The sequence below is a fragment of the Sinocyclocheilus rhinocerous genome, unplaced genomic scaffold, assembly GCF_001515625.1.
Source record: "Sinocyclocheilus rhinocerous isolate Xijiao unplaced genomic scaffold, SAMN03320098_v1.1 scaffold1538, whole genome shotgun sequence".
Classification (NCBI taxonomy): domain Eukaryota; kingdom Metazoa; phylum Chordata; class Actinopteri; order Cypriniformes; family Cyprinidae; genus Sinocyclocheilus; species Sinocyclocheilus rhinocerous.
In genome coordinates, this window is record NW_015661872.1 from 394,417 (window position 1) to 418,255 (window position 23,839).

The 23,839-nt window shown below is 37.6% G+C and overlaps 1 pseudogene; it reads left to right on the forward strand.

The window, feature by feature from the left end:
• LOC107726605 (neuroblastoma-amplified sequence-like) overlaps window positions 1-23,839 on the forward strand; it is a 158,331-nt pseudogene that overhangs the window by 127,521 nt on the left and 6,971 nt on the right.

Sequence of the window (23,839 nt, forward strand, 5' to 3'; positions counted from 1 at the left end):
GATTAAGCGATTGAGGTGTTCTGTTGTTGGATGTGATAATGAACATAGCAGTCGTCATTTACTACCGACATCTGAGCCGCTGAAGACGCAGAGGATTAACGTTACTTTCGTTTTTTAAGGGAATGTGCCCCGATCTGCCTAAATGCGTTTAGGTTTGTGCAAATCATTCGTGATCCAGCCTCACCTACTGAAGAAGTGAGTATAAGGTTTTTTTTTTATGAATCTTTGCAAATCGCCTTTCCTAATAATGTGCTAGTTAGCAAGTTTCGCGGCTAAAGTTTACAGTCTGCTCGTCAATGAGCAGAGCTCATTAGCATTTAAAGTAACATGCTAGGAAACGGCTTGCTATGAACAGAGCTGATTTTGACAAGGTAAAAAGGGTGTTTTTTACACTACCATTGAGAAATTTTAACCAAAGTATGTTATAAACTTTTCATTAAGACCCTAAAGAATCATATCAACTTGTGGAAAATGGGCATCCGATGACCCCTTTAAAGGGTTACTCCACCCCAAAATGAAAATTCTTAATTACTCACCCTCATGTCGTTCCAAACCCGTAAGACCTCCGTTCATCTTCGGAACACAAATTAAGATATTTTTGATGCATTCTGAGAGCTCTCTGAGTAACCCTTTAAATCAGTTTTAGGATGATGTGGCTTGTACTTTTCAAAAGTTTGGTTTTGGCAAGATTTAAAAATGTTATATTTTTATAGTCTCTTATGCTCACCAAGGCTGCATTTATTTGATCAAAAATACAGTAAAAACATTAATATTGTGAAATATTATTACAGTTTAAAATAACTGTTTTCTATTTTGTTATATTTTAAATGTATTTTATTCCTGTGATGGCAAAGCTGAATTTTCAGCAGCCATTAATCCAGTCTTCAGTGTCACATTTGCACATTTGGTGCTTAAGAAACGTTTTGTTATTATCATCAATGTTGAAAACAGTTGTGCTTGCTTAATAATATTGTGGAAAAGGTGATACTTTTTTTTTTCTGGACTATTTGATGAGTATAAAGTTCAAAAGAACAGCATGAATTTAAAACAAATTTAAAATCTATTTTTTACATGTAATTATTTTTTTTTAAAAAATCTTAATGACCCCCAAACGTTTGAATGCTATGGTAGGTTCTGTATGTGGAATATTTTAAGTATTAGTATCATAGAAAAGTCATTGACATCTTTCTAATCTTTGTATGATTGTTGTAATAGCATTACGATCAGAATGTAATATTTTAGATGATTGAAAGAGAACTAATTCATGTTGGAATTAAAAACAAACCCTCTAAACTTATTATAACAGGAGTACCAGAGGAATGTCAGAGCAATTCTTCGAATTTAACAGTACATGAACATTTTAATGATGCTGTAGCAATAAAATGGGCTGCTGTGCAGATAACAACAAGGGCAAAGCAGAAAAATGTGTCCCAACTATAGCGCTCTGCTAATTAAAGTCTGAAAATAAATCACTTATTGTTTTATACAGCACATCCACTGACTGTGACTTGATACAGTTGTGGGAATCCAGCTGAAGTAAATAATATTATATATTATAAAAAAGATGTTGAAACATGAATGTTTTGGAAGCAACACAACAGAAATTTGTCATTCCCAACGAAGCATCGCTCATGTTATATTAACCTGTGATATCTCCTAACCAAAGAGAGATGGGTGAAGTCTAACATACAACTAAAGCACTGAAGGAAACGGCAAAATAGAGCATTTGTTGACATCATGGAGAAGAAGATGCCTCTGGAGACCACAGATTATTTAACACCAGACTGACAAAGTGTTCACTGCAGCAGTAGGAATGAAATAAGAGAATGTTGGCGTAAAAATACAAAGCAATTATTAATAGAAACATAATTAGGCGGTGCAGCCTCATGCATAAAAACATAACACAAACACCTTTAATGGAGGGAGACAGACAAGGCCAGAGGAGAAGGGAGGAGCCCTGCAGCTAGAACATCAGCAGAAGAGCATTAAGATTGCTCAGTGTGAAAATCCCATTCTTCAGCGTACACACACACACAAAGTTTGCAGCCATAAAGCCACTTAAAAGCCTCAAGACATTGAATCAAAACTCAAGCTGTGTGTATGTGTGTGTGTGTGTATTTGTTTTCAGCGGTGACAAGGACACGTTGAAAGATTATGCAGACCCCTTGAAGGTGCCGGAAGGAATTGTTGCAGCAGTGCACACTAATGTACAGAGCGGGTAGGTGTTTCCTTTGGTGCAGTGTTCCCGTTTACTATTATTGAAGCATAGTATTGTACGTTTGACCTCAGAGGAAGGGATAAGTTGATAGTTGTAGTATACAGTCATATGAGGTACACTTTAGTGTAAAACAGTAAAGAATATATATTGGGTATGAATTACAGGGATGTTTCTGCTACTAAATGGGATTGTTTGGCACGGCATACAGCAGAAGCAGTATTAGCATGATAAAAGAAAGCTATGTTAATAGTAATGACTACAGTAAGCAATTGTTTTGACATGTGAAAATAGTTTGTTAGCCAAACTAACATGAAATTAAATTGATATACGATCACATGTCCATATGTCACCTTTTTATTGGTGCTTCAAACAAGACTCATCCAATCAGATTTTTAGAGCCAAATGTTATAATTTTAAACTGTGTGGAACAAAGTAACATTATAAAATCAAGAAGATGCATCTAAGATTTAAATATTTAAGACTGAATATTTGAGCACTTTTTCTGAGTAAATAATCAAATGTTTGCACATTTTGGACAGTTTTTATGTAAAATTTTGTAAATTGCCTCATTTGTGATTTACTTTGTGGATTGTCTTGTAAAAACACTTAGTAATATCGTTGTATTTCAAAATAAAAATTGGAAAAAATTAAAATAGAAAGAAAAAGAATATACGTGTGTGTGTGTGTGAATTTTCAGCCCTTACTTCAGCCTTCAATGTCATATTATCCTTCAGAAATTATTCTAATATGATGATTTGGTGCTCAAATAAGCATTTATTATTACTAATATTTATTATGTTGTGCGGCATAATATTTTTGAGATAACCATGATACAATTTTTTTGATGATTCTTGATCAAAAGAACAGCATTTATTTAAAATTATTTGTAACTTTATAGCATCGATTTAATGCATCCTTGTTAAATAAAAGTGATTAAAAAACAGACATTTAAATTGCTGTGTATGTATGATCTGTAATATATATCTGTACATAAAATACCATTTTTTTTCCTGATTTTATGTCATTCTAATATTCATTTATTTCAGTGGGAATATGGTAACATCTGAGGACATGTTGGCATGGTTACGACCCTTTTGTGGCGACGATTCTAAACCTGGACGACCCAGAATTGAGGTCCTGCAGATCCTAGAACATTCATTCAGCCTCAGCGATCAAGACATCCACCTACTGGTGTTCTTCAGGAGCCAAGCTGTTCTGAAAGCCTGCTGGCCAAACAGAAAGGTGAAAAATATGCATATACCCACACTGGCACAAAACACGATTTACACTTCACACATAAATATTATTACATTCCCACATCTCTGACTCAGTATTAGCTTATTTCCTCTGTGAGGCACTGTGAATGTAATCTCATTTTACAGCGCAGCCCTTTGCGAGTTAGGATGTGCTTATAGGAATTGCTTGACTATTCTCACACATGTACAGTAGTGCTGTGTGTGTGTGTGTGTGTGTGTGTGAGTGTGAAGGAATGAGATGTATTTGGTCCAGGGATTACCAATTGCCTGCTTAACCATGCTCTTTGGCCTCACCTCATGTTGCTTTGGGGGTGCGAGCATGCCATTCTGCCGTTTTATGTGGTGTTCTCTGTCTCGCCGTATGTACCAGAGAAGCTGGAGTAAATTCAAGAGTTGAATATATAGAAGAACTAAGAAACTCTTCTGTCTAAATCTGTCAGTGTTTTTCACAGGAGAATGACCTTCTGATTTTCCTTGCTAAACTTTTGGTTTACAAAAGTCAAAGAAATCAGATAAATGTACTAGCTCAACATAATTGAATTAGAATGTTTATTGCCACTCAGATCCGCCTACAGTTGTGGGAGCTTGTTTATACTTTTTCCAAAGAGAAATTATTAAAACAGATTTTCTTAATGTTTAAAAGAAGAAATGAGGCTTTGTTTGTGTAACAAAGAAACTAATCTCTAAAAGAGTGGATGGATGGATGGATGGACAAATAGATGAATGGATGCATGCATGAACAGACGCATGGGTGAATAGACAGAATCAAAGAAGTTAATATAACTCCATAATAGTTCTTTAGTTAGTTTTCTGACATAAAGTGAAGTCACCTCATCTTACTCAACACACATTACAAAAATACATGCTGTTAATCCATTTTCCACCAAATCACATAATCCATTCTTTCACTAAACTTTAAACATGCAAATGAATATTTATATAAGCAGACGCTATCAGATGTTTGGTTTCACTTTAAGAGGATTACTCCACCAATTGTTTAATAGAATAATTAAATGCAGCTTTCAAACTTCAGGTGTTTAAAGCAAAAGAGCCCCTCAAGATTTTTGTAAGTAGTTCCAGTTTCCTATCAGTCCTTGATAAGTGTTATTTAGTGGAAAACAACAGAATACCAAGCTTATGGTTGGAAAGAGCCATTTTTGGCATGTCGCAGTTTTGGACTTGACTAGTTTAGAACATTAAGGATGAAGTCTAACCTTTAATTCCACAGTTTATCACTTCACTTCTCTTTAAAAGAGTCTCAATTGTGGCTTTCTTTCCTATTGCTTGGCTGTATCCCTACATTGGGTCTCCAATGTTGGCAATAGCTTTGTTTTCCTCAATGAAATGAATTAATTGTGTCTTTATTGTGATCTGAAAAGGAAGGGAAATGAGGGGAGTTGTAATGAGAAGTCATGCCCTGGAGGAGGAGTAATTAAAATGAACAGATTGAGTGAAGGGAAAGAGGATTGGCTCTATTTCACCAAGACGTGGAGGCCACGTACTCGGATGCCTAAATCCTGATTGGGAGCGCTGAGCTGGGCCTGTGCGCCCTGAGCGATGGGCATCAGGCCACGGAACGCTGGCGTCGCGCGTGTCTGCTGAGAAGCGGACGCTGGTTTACATCACGAGCCACGGAGTCTGGTTAGCCCCAGGTGTATGTGTGTCTTCATTTATGTCGGTATTTTTGCTTTTCTCTGTGTTTGTACTGTGCTTGTTCATGCCCACAGGATTGTGCGCATGTTTGTCTCTTAATATAACACTTCTACCCCCTGTATCCCAAACTAATCATCTCCTAACTCGCACACCGGCCCATCCTGCCTAGCACCATAGCAACCGCGACTTTACTTCTGCCAAGCAGGAGCTGCATTTCAGGTCTCGCATCTGTTTGTTCTGTTGCATGTTTTGCTGAGCTGTATATTCTCTGTTGTTGTTTACTTGTGCTGCGTTGCGGTGGTGTTTATCTCCCTGATGTATGATGTAGAATTGTTGAACTTTATCAAAGCATAATAGGGGCCGTCATTTCAAATTCACCAAGAGGAAACGTCAAAGCTCATTGTAAGAGAAAGAAGCAGCGTGCGTGAGCAATGGAAAGCGCCGGGACGATTATTGCACGGATGTCTGATTGAGGAAATGACTTTGATCGCAGACAGAATGAGAGTGGTTGGACTTTTTGTCTCGTTCACTAACTGTCAGTGGAGTGTGATAACTCTTTCAATTACATTCATCAGGTTTAATTGCTGACGGGTTTCCCTATAAAATGACACATACTTACCCTCAGCAGAAATCATTGTAGGTGTAGAGAAATTCTGTAGAGCTGTGTGTTTTTTTGCTGCCATGTTGAGGTTGCACTTTTTCCTTCGTTTTCACAAATTGCCTTGACAGTCAACTCGACGGCTTGTCTACGCTCAAAACAGGCCACTCCTATACATAGGATCTTTGAGTTTACTCTAGCGAACTGCTAGATTAACTCTAAACTCCCAAATATGCAGGTATAGATTTTCTATATTTATAAGTAAAACATTAAAACATTTTTTCCCCCAAGCAATTTTTTGCAGCTGTAGGCTCGTCCTATATATTTGCAATAAAAATAAATGTAAGCAACGTGACCCAGACACAAATGTGAATTTGGTTCGATTAAAACTGCTGCTACTCTTTATTGCGAGTGCCAAATTAAAACCATATTGTGAATGATGAATATTGTACTAATTATTAATTCTAGAATTTAAAATAAATAATAAATAAATAGTATCATGAGCAACAATTACTTACAGTTAGTATTTATTTAACTAAATTAATTTCAATTTCTACATATACCAACATGTTTTAGTATTTAAAGTTGTATAAATCAACATTAGTTTATGTATTTCAAATGAACATGAATTAAAAATTAGGGGTTGACCAATTATCGGCCTGGCCGATATTAAGCATTTTTATGGTTATCGGTATAGGTCATTTTCAAAACTGATTTGCCGATAAAATAATTTAAAAGCATTTAATGAAAGTTTTTGTCAGAGCCCTTGCTATTCTTAATTTTGACATTAATTTTCATTTTTACACCAGACATGTTCATTGATTCAAAATATAGTTTATCGCTCTACTGGATCTGTTATAATCGGTGTCGACATCGGCCCTGAAAAACACATAGGCCTATCGGTCGACCCCTGTTTAAAATGGACTGTAGTATATGTTTAAATTAACATAAATGATAAAATCATGTTTAAAAAATGTTGTTTATTATTAGATTATGATACCAGTAATACATAAACTCATTGAAACATAACATTGTAAAAGTGTTATCAAATAATTATATTATATGTGATAGCAAAGAGATTGATTGTTGCATTTGTTGCGTTTGACGAATCACGAACTTCTCCAAAACAACTTATTAATGTTGCAAATTCTCTCATAAATGTATTTTACCTCACCAAATGTTTTTCTAAAGAAATTTGATTGAAATGACCTGCATTATCTGCATTTCCCTGGCAATTTCTGCCTGCGTTATGCAAACGATCTCTACCCCTTTGGCATCGCAATGACTTGTGTTCAGATCCTCATCCCGGTGGCACACGGCCGTGGATTTTTTTGTCTCTTAATTTTAGCCATCCGTCTTAGCCTAACGGCAACAAAATGTCACAATCCCTATGAGTGCTTACTGCTCACTTGGCAAAGGACAGCAGCTTTGTCAGTCTGAATTGAGAATCTTTATTTGGCAGCTATCCGTGTCCCAGACTCCCTTGTTTACTTGTATTCTGAAGTAGTTATTGAGTAACGAGTGCAAATGAATTTGAGGATGCTGGCGTGCGTGTACACATGTGTGTTTGGGATCAGACATGGAATGTTATCGTTGCCATGGTCCCTTGACTTGATAATCTGGACTCATTTGTCATGTTAAGAAGCCGTCAGTGTTTCGGTTAAATGGGGAGTGTGTGTGTGTGTGTGTGTGTGTGTTTGTGTGTGTCTAACCGTAGACAAGCTTAATGACTAGGGTTAATGTGGTCATTAAAACAAGGTCTTCGTTTCCCCCCGGAGTGCATGCTTTAATATGCCCATGTTTAGCAGTGCTGTTTTAATGTCTTTATCCAGCTGTGTATGTGATTGTGTGTGTGTGTGTGTATTTGGCTGTTTGTTAATTACAGAGAAAGAGCTAAATGCACCACATTGAAGCCTTCCTGTTAGATACTAGTCAATTAGTTAAGTTGCCTAGTTTATCTCTTATGCTCACCAAGGCTGCATTTATTTGATCCAAAATAGTGTCAAAACGGTAATATTATGAAATATTACAATTTAAAATAACTGTTTTTATTTTAATATACTTTAAAATGTAATTTATCCCTGACGGCAAAACAGAGTTTTCATCTGCCATTACTCCAGTCTTCAGTGTCACATGTACCTATATGTCATATTTGCACTTTGAATTATGTGTGTGTGTGTGCGTGTGTGTGTGTGTGGGTGTGGGTGTGTGTGCTTGCGTGGTTGTGTATTTGGTTGTTTGTTGATTACAGAGAAAGAGCTAAATTCCCCACATTGAAACCTTCCTGTTATTACTAGTCAGTTAGTGAGGTTTGCCTAGTTTTTCTAGATTTTGTTCAGATTGTATTATATAGTAATGTTTGTTTTTTAAAGAAATCTCTTATGGTCACCAATGCTGCATTTATGTGATGCGAATCACAAAACATTAATATTGAGAAGTATTGTTGCAAATTTTAAAATAACATGTTTCTATTTTGATGTATTTTAAAATGTAATTTATTCCTGTCATGGCAAAGCTGAATTTTTAGCATCATTACTCCAGTCTTTAGTGTCACATGATCCTTCAGAAATCATTCTAATATACTGATTTGGTGCTTAAGAAACATTTCTTGTTATCAGTGTTGAAAACAGTTGTGCTGCTTAATGTTTATTATATTTTCTGACTGAAAAATATCTTACACACACATATTTGTGGCACTGGCAGTGTGTCAGCTCGGGTCTGTCATGTGCGCTCTTGTCTTTCACACGTGTCACTCTCCTCTGTCATTAGCCCCGCCTCTCCGGCACAGCCTGGGGCCATGCTTACATCATCTCCCGCTTCACAGGCTTCAAGTGTCAGTAAGTTTCACTTGCTGTACTCTCCTACATTAACTTCCCAAGGTCTTAGTGAGAGTTCCTCTGCTTCTAATTCCTTGAAATTCCTCTAGTTTCTAGCATTCTATTTTTGTTGACTTTATATCAAAAATCCCTTTCAAGAAAAGTCAGTTTACTTTTATATTTGTCCATATTTGCAACGCCTCCGGGCAGCTATTTCAGGCATGCACAACCTATTCCTATCTATTTGAATAAATCTCAAAAACTACTAGCCTAATCCAAATTTAAATAACTTATTTCAAATCAGCAATATAATTTGACATAAACACTTCCATAAATGTTGTTTCTTATCCTCAAATGTCATTAAAAAGTATATTTCAGGTTTGTCCAGCCAATTTTTTTGATTGGCTGTTTTAATTAGAAGGCGGGACTCACTGTGCGCTACAGTTTCTTCTAATAATGGTAATATGAAATGTCCTAGTATATGATTGATTATATAAGAGTATGATTGTATTGGTGAAGGAAGATATACTATCAGAGCTGTGTAGTAACTGATTACATGAAATCTGGATTAAGTAATCATATTCCAAAAATTAAGTACTTGTAATTAGATTAAATTAGATTTTTAAATGCTTGGAATCAGACTACAGTTACTTTTTTATTGATTGCATAATTACATATTATTTAAGCAATAGCAATAAGTTATTCATTATTTATTGATTCTTTCTAATTAATTTTTTCATCTTTTAAATGTTCCTTTCTAAAATAGCCTTCTGCTTATATTTTCTTTAAACTCACAACCCCCCTGCAGTTACTTTACGGATCCCAGTTTAGGAAATCTGGACATAATGTAATGTTTTAATGCAATTCATGTTGTCAATAACAATAAATTGAATTCTTTTTCTTTGCATCTTTATATCAATATGGTACAAGATTATCCTATTTTAATTAATGTGATAGACAAGTTAGGTCAAAAGTAGTAATCTAAAAGTAATCAAAAAGTAGTCTGATTATATTACCTAAAATGTGTAATGTAATGCAATATGTTGCTAACTGCAACCTTATGTTGTGTAATTTGGAATCAGTAATGGATTGCAGTTGGTCTCTTACTGTTTTTACCATATTAAGCAATGGAAAATAGTAGTATGCTATTATGCTATTCAGAGTTCAGCCATAGTTTTGTGGAAGTGAATTTTAATTTCTTCTAGAAGGGAAACTGCAGTCAGGGGAATAGATAAGAGTTCAGAGGAGGGTGTTGAAGAAAGTGTGATGGAGGCAATCACAGTGCGTTGAAAAAGGTTACACAAGGAGCTTTCAGGAGAAGGTACAATGTGATTCAGGGCCTGCAACAATATTCCTGTCAATCGGGAAGTTCACAAGACCAGAGGGTGTACTATTTGTCATTTCCACCTTGCCGGGTCTACACTGTCTTTCTCCCAACGGTCTATGCAGCATTACGTCACCAAAAATGAGCAGGAACACAAGGTCTGAGGGCATTTTGGACTGGAAAAAGTGTTGTTCCAGGTTCATACCTTACTCCTAAAATCATAGAGCACTAGTTGGTGTTTGTTTCAGTACCGACAAAGGCTTGTGATCCAGGAGCATGTCCTACTTGTGTACATAACATTAAGCAGGTCTGAGTTCAGGTTTCCAGAGGTTCGAGTTCAGGTGTTCAGTGTCTTAAAGGTGACTCAGCTTTGACGTAATGTTCTCAGGAATCGAGAGCACACTGAACCTGGGCTATATATGGAAACTGCTTTACCTGTGACAGATTTATGCCAGCGCTGAGAAGATACAGTGGGTTTTATGTGCACCTCATCACACACAGACAGCCGTGATCCATCAACGACCTCCGTCCTTGGCCTGGAGCTCCATTAGCATGGGCTCATACTGTAAGTGGCTGCAAGGGTGGCTAGAGTCATAATGGTTAAGTGGGGGGAAATCATGGAAAGTGGATATTCAGCGTACTATGACATACTGGTAGTTCAAAGAGTTCAAAACACCCCCCAGTTCACATAGACTGTTTATGAAAACTATACTGCAAGATTCATTTAGAAATTATGATGACTATGACTTCATAACTATTGAGAAATTTCTGCAAAATTTTGTGGATAAAAAAGGTCCCTTGTCAATAGTGCATAAATGAAAAAAGCATAGTTCACACAGTCACTTTCAGTCACTTTCAAACCAAGCTGCTGTCCATTAGTCGTTGTGGCGAATCTGAATGACAAATTTGAACCAGTTGTGAAATTTGCACATTCACCCCAAGCAAAATTCCTGATTGCACATACTCCTAAGACCCAATTCAATTGGGAAAATTTGCAGAACAACAGTAAATGCAACCACAACCTCAAGGCTATAATCAACAAACTTTGTCCTCATCGTCTCTTATGAATCTGTTTGCTTGATTCAAAACAGTGAATCAGTTGTAACATCTGAATGACCTTAGTGAATTACTTTGTTCAGACTGTTCATTTAAATGAATCTGATCAACAGGTGATTGACAGATTCAGTTGAGTCCTTGCACCTGTGTTTAATATTTCAATAAACAAAGGTGTGACGAGAGGGGCGGGGCCGAGAGCCGTGGGAACGGAGCGAGGCCGGTGGAGTAAATGCTAATGCGCAACACCTGCTCCACTCACCGGTCTCGAGTCCCACGGAGGAGCTCCGGAAGGATAAAAGGAGGAGTGACGACAGTGTTGGACGAGAGAGGACCAGGCCTGGAGCTGCCGGCCGCCTGGGATGTGGAGGGATGGCTGCCGTCCGTAAGGGAGTGGAGGAGTCGCCGCCGTTTGCCTGAGGCCGGAGCCTGCTGCCATCCGCCATGATGGGGAGGAGCAGGGAACGGGGGACTCCTGCCGGCTGCCCGAACCCGGAGGAGTGTCTATCCAGTGTTGGACGAGAGAGGACCAGGCCTGGACTTTATTTTGTGTTTTGGTTCTGTTTTGTGTTTATTTTATTATTAAAGTTTTCTTTGAACGTTCGCCGGTTCCCGCCTCCTTCTTCCCATGACTACGAACTTTGTTACAAAAGGAAAACAAATAAAATATAGGGGGGGGAAAAAGTTTATTTTATTTCAAATTTAAATTGTATTTATTTCATAATATATTTATCTTCATTTTACATTTTTAGGATTTAATTAATGGACTTGCATCAACTCACAAACCACTTGCAGTTTGGAAAAATTTGTAAAAGGGTAGCTTCATTGTAGTTTAACTATTTTAAATTGTAAGCAGCATTAAGTAGTTTGGAGATCTACAGTTTCAAAGTATCTCTGACTACTACGCCATGTGAAAAAGCAAGGCAAAAGTACTAGATTTTATGATCGGTCCTGTCTAAGCTGAGTTTACAACTTCATTTACTAACTCTGGACAGACTAGACAGCTCATTTGGTTTTCTACCTTCTTTGATCAAGGTAGATCTCCGTTTTCTCCTCTATGCTGTAAGTGTGAGTGCATGTCCCTTCATCTGAATGTCTGTCCTTTTAAGACAGGATCAGAATATCAAACTCCAGTCCCCCAGCGCTGGGATTTGGATCAGCTGTACATTGAGAGCACAGGGTAATCTCTGGCTTCTGGCTTTGCATAAATCAAAGAGCCGACTTAATATTTAATTATGCTCCAGGTACTTCTGTCTGTGTTCTTCATCTCGCTCTCTCACTCTTCCTCTGAAGCTAAGAGGAGCACATTCCGCCTTTGTAAGGGTCTGCCTGAACATCTAATCACATACAATCATGCTAACAGCAGTGAGGTCTCACAGTTTAACGGAGTCAAGTGGTGTTTCATCAAACAAAAACAGAAATTAACCAAATTCAACATCATTGGATATGAACAGGTGCGGAGTCTTGTTGGAACTGTGGTGACGCAGGTTCAAGTTTGTGCAGCGGCGTAATGCGTTGTCACGTGACTATTAGTGGCATGTTTATTGTTACATATTTCTTTAGTGTCAATTTCATGTATTGTTAACCTTGACAATGAAAAGTATTAATTGTTATATATCATATCATATCATATCATATATCATAACATATTATATTATACAAGAAAAGATAACACCAGAGTATTTTAAGGGTTTATTTATTTAAATGTACATATGAAAAATATTAATTTATAATTTATTATATTATATTATATTATATTATAATTTTACTCAAGCGAAATTAACACCGTAGCATGTTGAGGATTGCACATTTCAAAGAAAAAAACTAAAGCTTCTTTATTTGTGTATTATTTACATATTGAAAATTAGATATAGATTTTTTATTTAATATATATTTTATGATTAATTATACTAAATTTTTGTATCTTTCTCTGAATGTTCAGTGTTCAATTAAAGTTTGGTCTGTTAGAGTTTGAAACATTTTTACAATTATTATTATTAAAAATTATATATTTTGTCGAAATAAATGCTGTTTAAGAACAAACACAGGAGTTCTTGGTGAAAAAGTGAACAGCTGTTGAATATTTCTGTAAGTCAGTCTTATGTAGAACATATGTAAAAGAGGTTGTCCATTTTCTGATTAGGTCAAGCTTTCTCTCTTCCTCTCTCTTCCTCTCATATAGTCTTATGGGCTTTCCTATGTATAATTTTCTAGCTAAGCGGTGCATAACAAATAAGGGTCAAGAGTCTGATCTGTCGACTCCACAAGAATCAGAAAAAAGCATGCAAGAAAGAAAAAAAAAAATTGCAATGCATTGCAGTGGGTGAGGTGAAACTGGGGCATTTTCTTTTAATTTGGCTCTCTTTTTCTAGCGTTGACTTTGAGACTTAAAATCTCAAAGCATTTCTGCTGATAGAGAAGCATAGTTGGCAGTTTAGAGCATTGATCTGTCTAGACCATTAGGAAATGATAAGTGTGTGTGAGAGCATTTGTATATGTGTGTATGGGTTGATTTCAAAGCACTGCAGTGACTGTACATTGAGTCTATTGTTTTTGGTGTGTGATCAAGGCACTTTTCACCTCTCTAACACACTGCCACAATCTCAATGACCTTTGCTGCCTTGAGGGTGAGTACATTGAGTTTCCCGTCGATATGTTCCAGCAGTGCGTGAATGACTGTTTGACTGCTCTTAATAACATTTGAGGATGGTTTTTAACAACATAGCAGAATGGTTTCTCACTCCACTGAGCTGCACAGTGCATTAGTCCTAAATTGGACATAAGCTGAAACCTACAGAAATTGAAGTGAGATCTCTGACACAAGTTTTCAATATTCGGCGTTAAATCGGTGCTTTACTAATCACTCTTGTCTGTCGGGGGCTTTTTGTGTGTCGAAAAGAAAACTATGAAGCTGTGACGCATTCTTCTCCATCCCTGAAGAACATTTGAATTATTTTAATCTTTGCTTAATTGTCATAATCTGCTTCACTGAGCTGAAATGCAGGCGTTCTTAAGAGACGCTGAGAAAGGAAGAGAATGAGTGTTTTTTGGACAAGTTTTAATGTTATTTGGAATGTAAAATAAATGTATATGCATATATATACTGTATATATATATATATATATATATATATATATAACAATACATAAAATTTGTGCTTTATATCACATAAGTTGCACAATATCCTTCCTACCTCAGATTGTACATTCTAGACATTGTTGGAAGTATGGCCTATCAGTTATTGAACGCACTCCAACAGGTTAAACCGGGATGCCCATGAAGTCGAGGTGAGTTTTAGTCTGTCTTGCATCATTTCCAGTTTCCATTTCCGCCTCTTCTCCCCAGGCTGGTTTGAGTGTCTCAGAACCTGCTAATCTCGGGGGATTTTCATGCGCAACAGTCTCTAGAGTTTACAGACAATGGTGCGAAAAACAAAAACATTGGCAGCTCTGCGGTAACTGGAAAACAACCACCCGTTACGACAGTGTCATCAATAACATTGTCTCTGAATGCACAGCAGCAGTAGACCACACCAGGTTCAGCTTCTTTCAGAGGCAACATTGGAAAGAGGCTTACTAAAACTGGACAGATTTGAGAAAAAAAAAAAAAAAAAAACGCTGTCTGTTTTGACAAATCTCAATTTGTGCTGTGACATACAGATGGTGCAGGCAAAATTTTGCATATGCAGCATGAATTCATGGATTCATCCTGTCTTGTTTCAGTGATTTTTGGCTGGTGTTGGTGGTGTAATGGTGTAAATTAGAGCTGCACGATAAATCGCATGCGATATTTAATGCGCATCTTGTCAGTAAAGCCGGTTCTGTAATCAGCGGTAAATCTCCATCACGATCATATATGAACGTGGTTTTGCGCAGCTTGTCAGTGAACAACAGCTCTGTGTAGTAAATGCTGCTCCATGTGAAAGCTCGCACGTGAAGGAGATTTACCTCTGATTACAGAACCGGCTTTACTGACAAAATGCGCATTAAATATCGCATGCAATTTATCGTGCAGCCCTAGTGTAAATGGAAATATTTCATTGGTGTTGCTCACCATATGCACTTTATAGTCGGTCTACCCATCTTCTAATGTCTACATTCAATAGGACGACCACACAATACCAATAATGTGTCGACCAATAATGATGATCAGGGCCTATTAAAGGATTAGTTCACTTCCAGAATAAAAATTTCCTGATAATTTACTCGCCCCCATGTCATCCAAGATGTGCATGTCTTTCTTTCTTCAGTCAAAAAGAAATTAAGGTTTTTGAGGATAACATTCCAGGATTTTTCTCCGTATAGTGGACTTCAATGGGAGCCAATGGGTTGAAGGGCTAAATTGCAGTTTCAGTGCAGCTTTAAAGCGCTCTACACGATCCCAACCGAGGGATAAGGATCTTATCTAGTGAAGCCATCTGTCATTTTCCCAAAAAAAAAATACAATTATATACTTTTTAACTACAAATGCTCATCTTGCACTAGCTCTGCGATGCGAGATTTCACACATTATGTAATCATGTTGGAAAACATGGTTGATTTTTCGTTTGTGTGCTTCGGTTCAAAAAGGTAGGGTAGGGCGAAAAACTCCATCTCATTTTCTCCTCCAACTTAAAATTAGTCCAACATCATTGTTTTACCCTTTTTATGTAAAGGACGTTTGACTTTCTGTGCACGTTCGCTTTGTAAACCCGAACCCGAAAAAAAATTTACCTTTTTTTTTTTTTTGAAAATGAACAATCATTTCGTTAGATAAGACCCTTATTCCTCGGCTGGGATCATCTGGAGCCCTTTGAAGCTACACTGAAACTGCAATTTGGACCTTCAACCCGTTGGCTTCCATTGAATGGCCACTATATGGAGAAAAACCCTGGAATATTTTCCACAAAAACCTTAATTTTTTTTTCGAATGAACAAAGAAAAACACAAACATCTTGGATGACATTGGGGGTCAGGAAATTATCAGGAAATTATCAGTAAAAAATGTCAAATCAAAAACACCTTAAAAAATTTAAGGCCGTTCAAGTCAGGGTTGCCAGGTCTGCCTTTTTTCCCTTCACCAAACATTATTTGTAGCACACCCCCCATCCATTAATTGTAAAGAGCTTTGTGTTTTGTTACTTTTGATAAGAGACAAAGTCTCAGCTCTCAAATTGTGTCCATTTAGTTGTGTGCATCCCTAATCAAAACCCATTTGATCGATATGTGGAAAGAAATTTTGGAGAGTTTCAGGAGGACAGGCTGCCTGGCATGATGCTGCAGAAAATGAAACAAAGTAACCACTAAAATGTCCTCTTTGTGGTCATATTTGCACGGGAGTCATTTGTGACTTGTCATTTTGTCTCGCATTTGGCCTTATAGCCTTATAACCCAAAATTCAGGCTGTTCTGGGAATAAAGGATGGGATTATCATAGATGTGGTGATTGAGTCTCTGCTGTGTTTTTTGGTAACGTAATGACTGTTGGTTTGCTGAAAAACAAATAGTTTTTCACAGAAACACTCAACCTTGTAGTGCACTCAAGTGGTACACCTCCTCAACCATTCTCTGAATATTCATGAGCCCCTCCCATACGCATGCATAATTAATTAAATATGTGGTAGAGTCTGAAATATCAACACAAATGGCTTTTATTATTCAAATATTGAAATATTAAATGCCATTATGCATGTTTTCCAGGTGGCAGCATGTCAAGAATACTCCGGAGTAAAGCTTGCATTTCTGTTTAGCATATGAGGGTAAAAGTGTAGTTTCAAATGCTTGGACTCTCACAGTGTGATACAGATATTGATGTTTCATATTATAGCTACAGTGAACGTGGATCAGGAGAGAGACAGGCAAAGCGTGTGATTTTGTGTTATTGGATACAACCCCTGCCGTGCCTTTACAACAAAAAGGATCAATATTTGAGGAGGTCTGTGTTGGTAGTGTTCCAATACAGTTATCATAGTGTTTGTTGATTATGTAATAGTTTATATAAATGTATTAATAATTATATACACTAGTGTTCGAAAGTATGGTGTCAGTAAAATTCAATTTCCAGTAAATGCTGTTCTTTTCAGTTTTCTATTTGTCAAAGGATCTTGAAAAACTGTATCATGGTTTTCACAAAAATATTAAGCAGCTATTTTCAAAATTGATAATAATGTACCAAATCATCATATTAGAATGATTTCTGAAGGACAATGTGACACTGAAGACTGGAGTAATGGCTGCTGAAAATTCAGCCTTGCCATCACAGGAATAAATTACATTTTAAAATATATTAAAATAGAACATTACAAAGATTGGTAAAGACAAACGTTTTGGTTTCGGCTATCTGCCTCCATCAGTGTGACAATTCTTTGTCTCTCAGTGGTTATATAACAAATGACATACATCAGGTCATTATAGTTACTCAATCAATCCACAAACTCCACTTAAACATTAAAAGTTAAATGTTTTTACTTTGATCTAATAAATGCAGCCTGGGTGAACATAAGAGACCTCTTTCAAAAACACAAAACAAAAAATTACTGACACCAAATTTTTAACTGTACTCTGTATAGGAAATATAAGTTATAGTTAATCATCTAGGCATCTGGAGCTTAGTTAGTGTAGTCTTAATATTGCACAGAAAACTTCAATAATTGACAAGATTTAAAAGCTTACGAAAAGTTCAAACAAGTTTTTCTGGCTAGTCCAAATGATGTCTGTGACCTTTCTGATCTAACTGGTTGATCTAAGTGTCCGGTTCACCATGCACATTTCCCTTCAAATATATTGGAAAAACATTATTTCTGATTGATATTTTTAGCTAGTTTCTGTCATAACCATTTAAATTAAGCTAAAAGCTAGCTCACATTTCTTTGTTGCTTTAATCTGATTGGTATCGCCTGATTTTGTGAAGTGTGGTTCACATTACATAGTTTGTGTAACCCAATACATTGAGATTAGGCTAAATATACAAAGCTAGTTTATGTTTATAGAAATAGCTATCAGTGGCCATTTATGTAAACTCTATATTTATTTTCAGTGCAGGAAAATTCCTGTATATCCTGTATCACCAGATCCAGCCCATAGATTGCAGCTGCCAGACCTTCTTTATATATTCTTGCTGCATCATCTTTGTAAAGTCTCAGAACCAAAGCTCCAAACAGATCCACAGACATCACATCCCTTCGGCTTTTGCATGCAATCATGCTGACACACACTTCTGCACCGACACACACATCATGCATTCACTGACATACAGTGGGTACGGAAAGTATTCAGACCCCCTTAAATTTTTCATTCTTTGTTATATTGCAGCCATTTGCTAAAATCATTTAAGTTAATTTTTTTTCCTCATTAATGTACACACAGCACCCCATATTGACAGAAAAACACAGAATTGTTGACATTTTTGCAGATTTATTAAAAAAAAAAAACTGAAATATCACATGCTCAGTATTTAGAGTAGAAGCACCCTTTTGATCTAATACAGCCACGAGTCTTTTTGGGAAAGATGCAACAAGTTTATCACACCTGGATTTGGGGATCCTCTCATTCCTCCTTGCAGATCCTCTCCAGTTCTGCCAGGTTGGATGGTAAACGTTGGTGGACAGCCATTTTTAGGTCTCTCCAGAGATGCTCAATTGGGTTTAAGTCAGGGCTCTGGCTGGGCAATTCAAGAACAGTCACAGAGTTGTTGGGAAGCCACTCCTTCAAATTTAAGGGGGTCTGAATACTTTCCGTACCCACTGTAAGCATGCAGCGCCATGCTAGAGCGCACATCACAGGCCCCTGAAGAGGTACGGAGATTACGCCCTGGAGTATCATTCTTTGGAAACTCAAGGGCCCTCCTCCAGCCAGGAGCCGCCGTCTTTGTACGGAGTGAAAAGAATTTGGTGTGTGTGGGTGTGTGTCGGCATTATCTGAAAATCTCCCTCTTATGGATACAGAGGTTTAGTTGTTCTTATGCACCGGGTATTCTTGATTGGCTCCTACTTTTATGTCTCTTGATTCTCTCCTCCCCATCCCTTCCTCTCCTGTCTTTTTAAACCGAACGACCTCTATCACTTCTTAGGCAGGGCACAGGGGAAACGGTGGAAGTTAGGCAGTAGGTCAATGAATATTAATAAGACATTTTATACTCCTTCTAAAGGCCAGGCATGACACGTGTCTCCCGCCCCCCCCTCTCTCCCAGTCCTCTTTCTTACCTTCTCTTCACCCGCTCACAGTTTCCACACTGTCTTTCATCCCTCCTGCGACATCACTCCATCTTCAGTGAATGAAAAGAATGAGTTGTACTCAACACTGACCTTATAGGCCCCTTGAGCCACAGAACCAAGATGGGGTTCTTGCCTAAGAGCGATGTATAAAAAAAATAATAATACCACTTTTCGGTCAGAAACAGAACCTGGCTCGAACACATTTATGTGCAGGCAACCAAAGTTTGAGTCTGATTCAGGTCTTATAAACATTTAGTTTGCTTATATTTTTTAATTATTTGGTCACACTTTAGTTTTGGGACAAATTCTCACTATTAACTATTACTTATGACATTTGCCTCAATAAACTACTAATTTGATGCTTATTAATAGTAAGGAAATTAAGTTTAGGTATGGGATAGGATTATGCAGAATAAGGCATTAATATGTGCTTTATAAGTACTAATAAACAGCCAATATGCTATTAAAATGCATGTTAATATGCAAGTAGTTATTAGTGAAAATCAGTCCCTAAACTAAAGTGTTACCAATTATTGTTCTACATTGTCAGCCACCCTTAACAATTTTGGAATGTAATAAATAAATACAAAATTATTTTCATTTTCAAATATTTATTCATTTAATTATACAATTTAAATAATAAATGACAGCCATACATTACAAATAATAATTATAAAATATCATGAATCATAAATTATAATGAAATTCATATATTTTTAAACACACAGTAATGTTTAATATTTGTATGTTATTAAAGTAAATGTTTTAATTTATAAAAGAAAACAGTAATATCTCATATTAATTTCTTTATTAATCATAATTATTACTAATTATATTACACAATTTACACATTTGTGTTAGCTTTAAGGGTTGCTGAAAGTTGCTAGTTGCTAATACATTTAGTTGATAATAATAATAACAACAATAATACTTATTATTATTATTAGCAACTAAATGTTAAATAATTGACAACTAAATTAGCAACATCTTTTTTGTTGTTGTGTTCTGATTGCGGGACCTCAGAATGCTATTCTGTTGTTCTGAACCCTTTAGGATGCTTAACTATATTAACCAGTTAAGTTTTGCTTTTGAAAAACATTTCTATACTGGTTATAAGTTATATCTGCCCCTGACCAGCAATATCTATCCACCATGAACCAGGATAAATCAGCCTAGTGTTTCATTCATACTGGTCTAATAAAGGTATTTCTGCAGGTTATGTGCAGATGTGTTGCAAAACACATCCGGGAGTTAGAGCCCTTGATAGGTGCATTAGGATTTCTTTCTGTTTTTGACTGAAAGATGTTTGTAGACCTCAAACTGAACCTGTATGATGAGTTTGCAGTCATCACGTGGTTCACCCTTCCTCTGATGTTCAGGCCCAACTGAGTCTGTCCTCTTCCTGACTGTTTCATCCTCAGTCCACGACCCGGCAGAGTCTGAAGTTTACACAGTTCCACCACGAATCCCTTTCGTTTGATAAATAGAAAAACAAGATGTTAATTATGGAGTAATCCCTTTTAAGGGCTCATCTCCTGCATCTCCTCCCTGCTCTGAGCTCAGGATGGCCTTAATTTATTCATTATGCATAAACTTTTTATTATTCATTTCCTCGTATTCTGTCTGCACAGAGTGGTGTTATGGAGAGGAAATCAGAGGAAGATGAAATGTCTGTTTTTATATGAGCCACATCTGCCTGGTTTGGTCGAGCTCTTAGATATCCGTTCTCTCTCTCTCTCGCTTTCTTTCTCGGCTGTTTTCTTGCCCGATGGCCCGGACCGGAGATCAGTCTCAGAAAATTGCTGAGCGTTGTAATTGACTTTGGCCAGGTTGGAGGCCAGAGGTACTGTGCGTCTGTAGTTATGCCTTGAAAAGACTTATGATCTAATCCCACCAGGGCCAGCCTGTATTTTACCAGTGTAAACTGCCTAAATACACACTGACTCTGTACTCTACTGATGACTTGCATATGCAGGTTTACGTTTGGTTAGTGCACATGGACATGTTGAGCATGGAGATGAATGAAACGCACAGAACTGAATTGGAAAGAACCTAAAGGGATTGTTCACCCAAAAATTGATGAGTCCCATGTTGTTTTGGACTTGAACTCCACTGACTTGCAGTGTCCATGGAAACGGTGTCAGTGCAGTGTCAAAAACAATTTTTTTGACCATTCCAAATATTTTCTTCAGTAAAATAATGCTCCTTCAATCAGTCAATCATACTGTGTTGTTCCTTGAATTCTTTCAGTCTATCTATCTATCTATCTATCTATTAGGGGTGGAACGGTACACAGATGTCACGGTTCGGTACGTACCTCGGTAGGCCACAGCATTCGCTGTTCTTCTGTTGGCGGCTGGTTATCAAACAGCGTTGCATTGCTGCGGGCACCCCCTTCTGTATTGGGGGTGAAGTATCTGTATTCATTATAAGGCCTCGTGCACCGAAACGAGATGTCCGTACTGTCTGTCTGTCTGTCTATCTATCTATCTATCTATCTAGCTATCTATCTATCTACACTGTAAAATATTTGACCGTCTATCTATCTATCTATCTATCTATCTATTTATCGTTATATCTATCTATTGTTCTTTTAATAGTTCTATCATTCTTTTAGCTTACCTGTCTATCTATATGTCTGTCTGTCTGTCGTTCTATCATTCTTCATTCAGACTGTTGATCTGTTGTTCTCTCTATCATTCTGTCTGTCTGTCTATCATCTATTGCTCTATTTCTATCTATCACTCTATTTGTTTCAGTTGTACTAGTTCTTTCTGTCCATATATCATTCTGTTTATCGTTCCATATGTCATTTAAACTCATCATAGCTGTTCAACTCATCATCGTCTAAATGTATTTTATCATAACTGGAAGCTCTATTAACCAATCAGAATCCAGGACCTGAACTAACCGGCACAGGCTAACATGGGAATTCTGTGCAGCTGCCCGTCTTCAGCTGTTTCCTCTTTGATGGAGAGATCTGCTCTGTACTCTTCCTTTCAGAAAAAGAGAGCTGGTGCTGATGCCCTGGAATTCTATTTACACCCACCTTTTTTACTTCTCTTTCGCTCCTCCCCCTGATGAGTGGCTGTCTGTTGCCTCTCAGATCAATTCGCCCCTCAGCAACATGGGAAGCTTAGACAGTTTGTGAATGTGTGTGTGTGTGCAAGTGCATGTCCAATTCTTTATCCCTATGCATTGATGTGTAAACCTAGTCATAAGCATGCAAGTGCATTTGGGCTAGCTAGCATGTCTAAATATAACTACAGTCACAAGTACAAGTGGATTCGGCTTGTCACTGTGCACTTATTGTGCCTAAATACTACAGTGATCAATAGAGATCTATCTCCTCCTCAGCAACACTATTTCCTGTCTCTTTCCCAGCGCCAGCCTGACAGATTAGAAGCTTTGTAGCCATTGAAGTACAAGCGTGCCGTAAAACAAAAGGGACCCGCTCTTGTTCTGTCCAGTTAAAGGCTGGTAATTACCAGCCAGCCATTTCTGATGTTTACAGCATCCAGAGAGCTGCAACTGTCAATGTCGTCTTGCTAACTGTCTGCTCTTTTTGCGTTTAGATAGATGAGGCAAAACAACTGAAGAAGTCCTTTATATTTCCTTCAAGATGATTTTTCTTTCCACAGGCAGGCAGCCTTTTACTATTTGGTGCTATTTAACTAAAAGCTCCTCACGGTTGGAGTGGTATGTTTATGTATGTGGGTAGGCAACCATTAGCTGTCACAGGCTGAGATGGAGCCCAGCCGAGTTAAAAGGAGCAACTTGCTCCAACACCGCAAATCACTGTATATGAGAATTTCCACACTGACGGACTCGAGTGCAAATACACAGACACACACATACCAAACTAACCCATAAATGTGCAGTTGTTGTGTGTCTGCATGTGGCAGGGAGATTTCCTGCAGGTGGGGGAGCGTTGGAGTGGGTGGATGCCTTGAAGTGTGGCGTAGCTTGATGGCACTGCCGCAAACTCATTCAATTTGTCTAAGGATCCCCCTCCGCACGCACACACACAGATTGTCTTTTGGCGGCGTGGGCAGATGCTCTGAAGCAGGGAGAATGGTTTCACCAGCGCGGGCTCTCTTCGTCTCCCCTGGGGTCTGTTTTAAAGGATGATGGGATACGGGAGAGCGGAGGATATGTCATATTATTTTATTCTCATCTTTCCCTCCTGCCCTCGCGCTGATGTGCGTGGACGTAGTTCAGCGAAACAGGCCTGCTTTATTCCGTGTTTTGTCCTCTTCTAACCTCCTTGTCTCTGTCGTTCTTTCTCTCAGAAGTGTGTGTGGGTGATTATAGTGTGGATCTGTCTGGCTTTGCTTTTAGCACACGCTGTCATTGCTTCTGGTTTAGGCATATATTCTACTAAGTGTGCGCACTGACTAGTCTCTCTAGGGGAATTCCGCATTTGAGTGAAGGTGAAGATGGCCACAGGAACCCTTCGACTTTGTCACTGATTAGCTTATGGGTTTTTTGACCCGCCATCTACACTCGAGAATGCTGTCAAGGACATCAATGAAGCTTGGCAGAGGGTTAGGCATTTAAAGTAGCACCTCAGAGAAGTGCAAAGTTCTACGCTTAAACCCTAGCCTGCTTTCTCTACTGAAATATCATGCTCTACAGAAAGTGTCCAATTACTTTTCATTTGAATTTAATTCAATATAGTACATTAAAATAAATTTTCCAGTAAATGTGTTTTGTTTTTTCTTTTTTTTT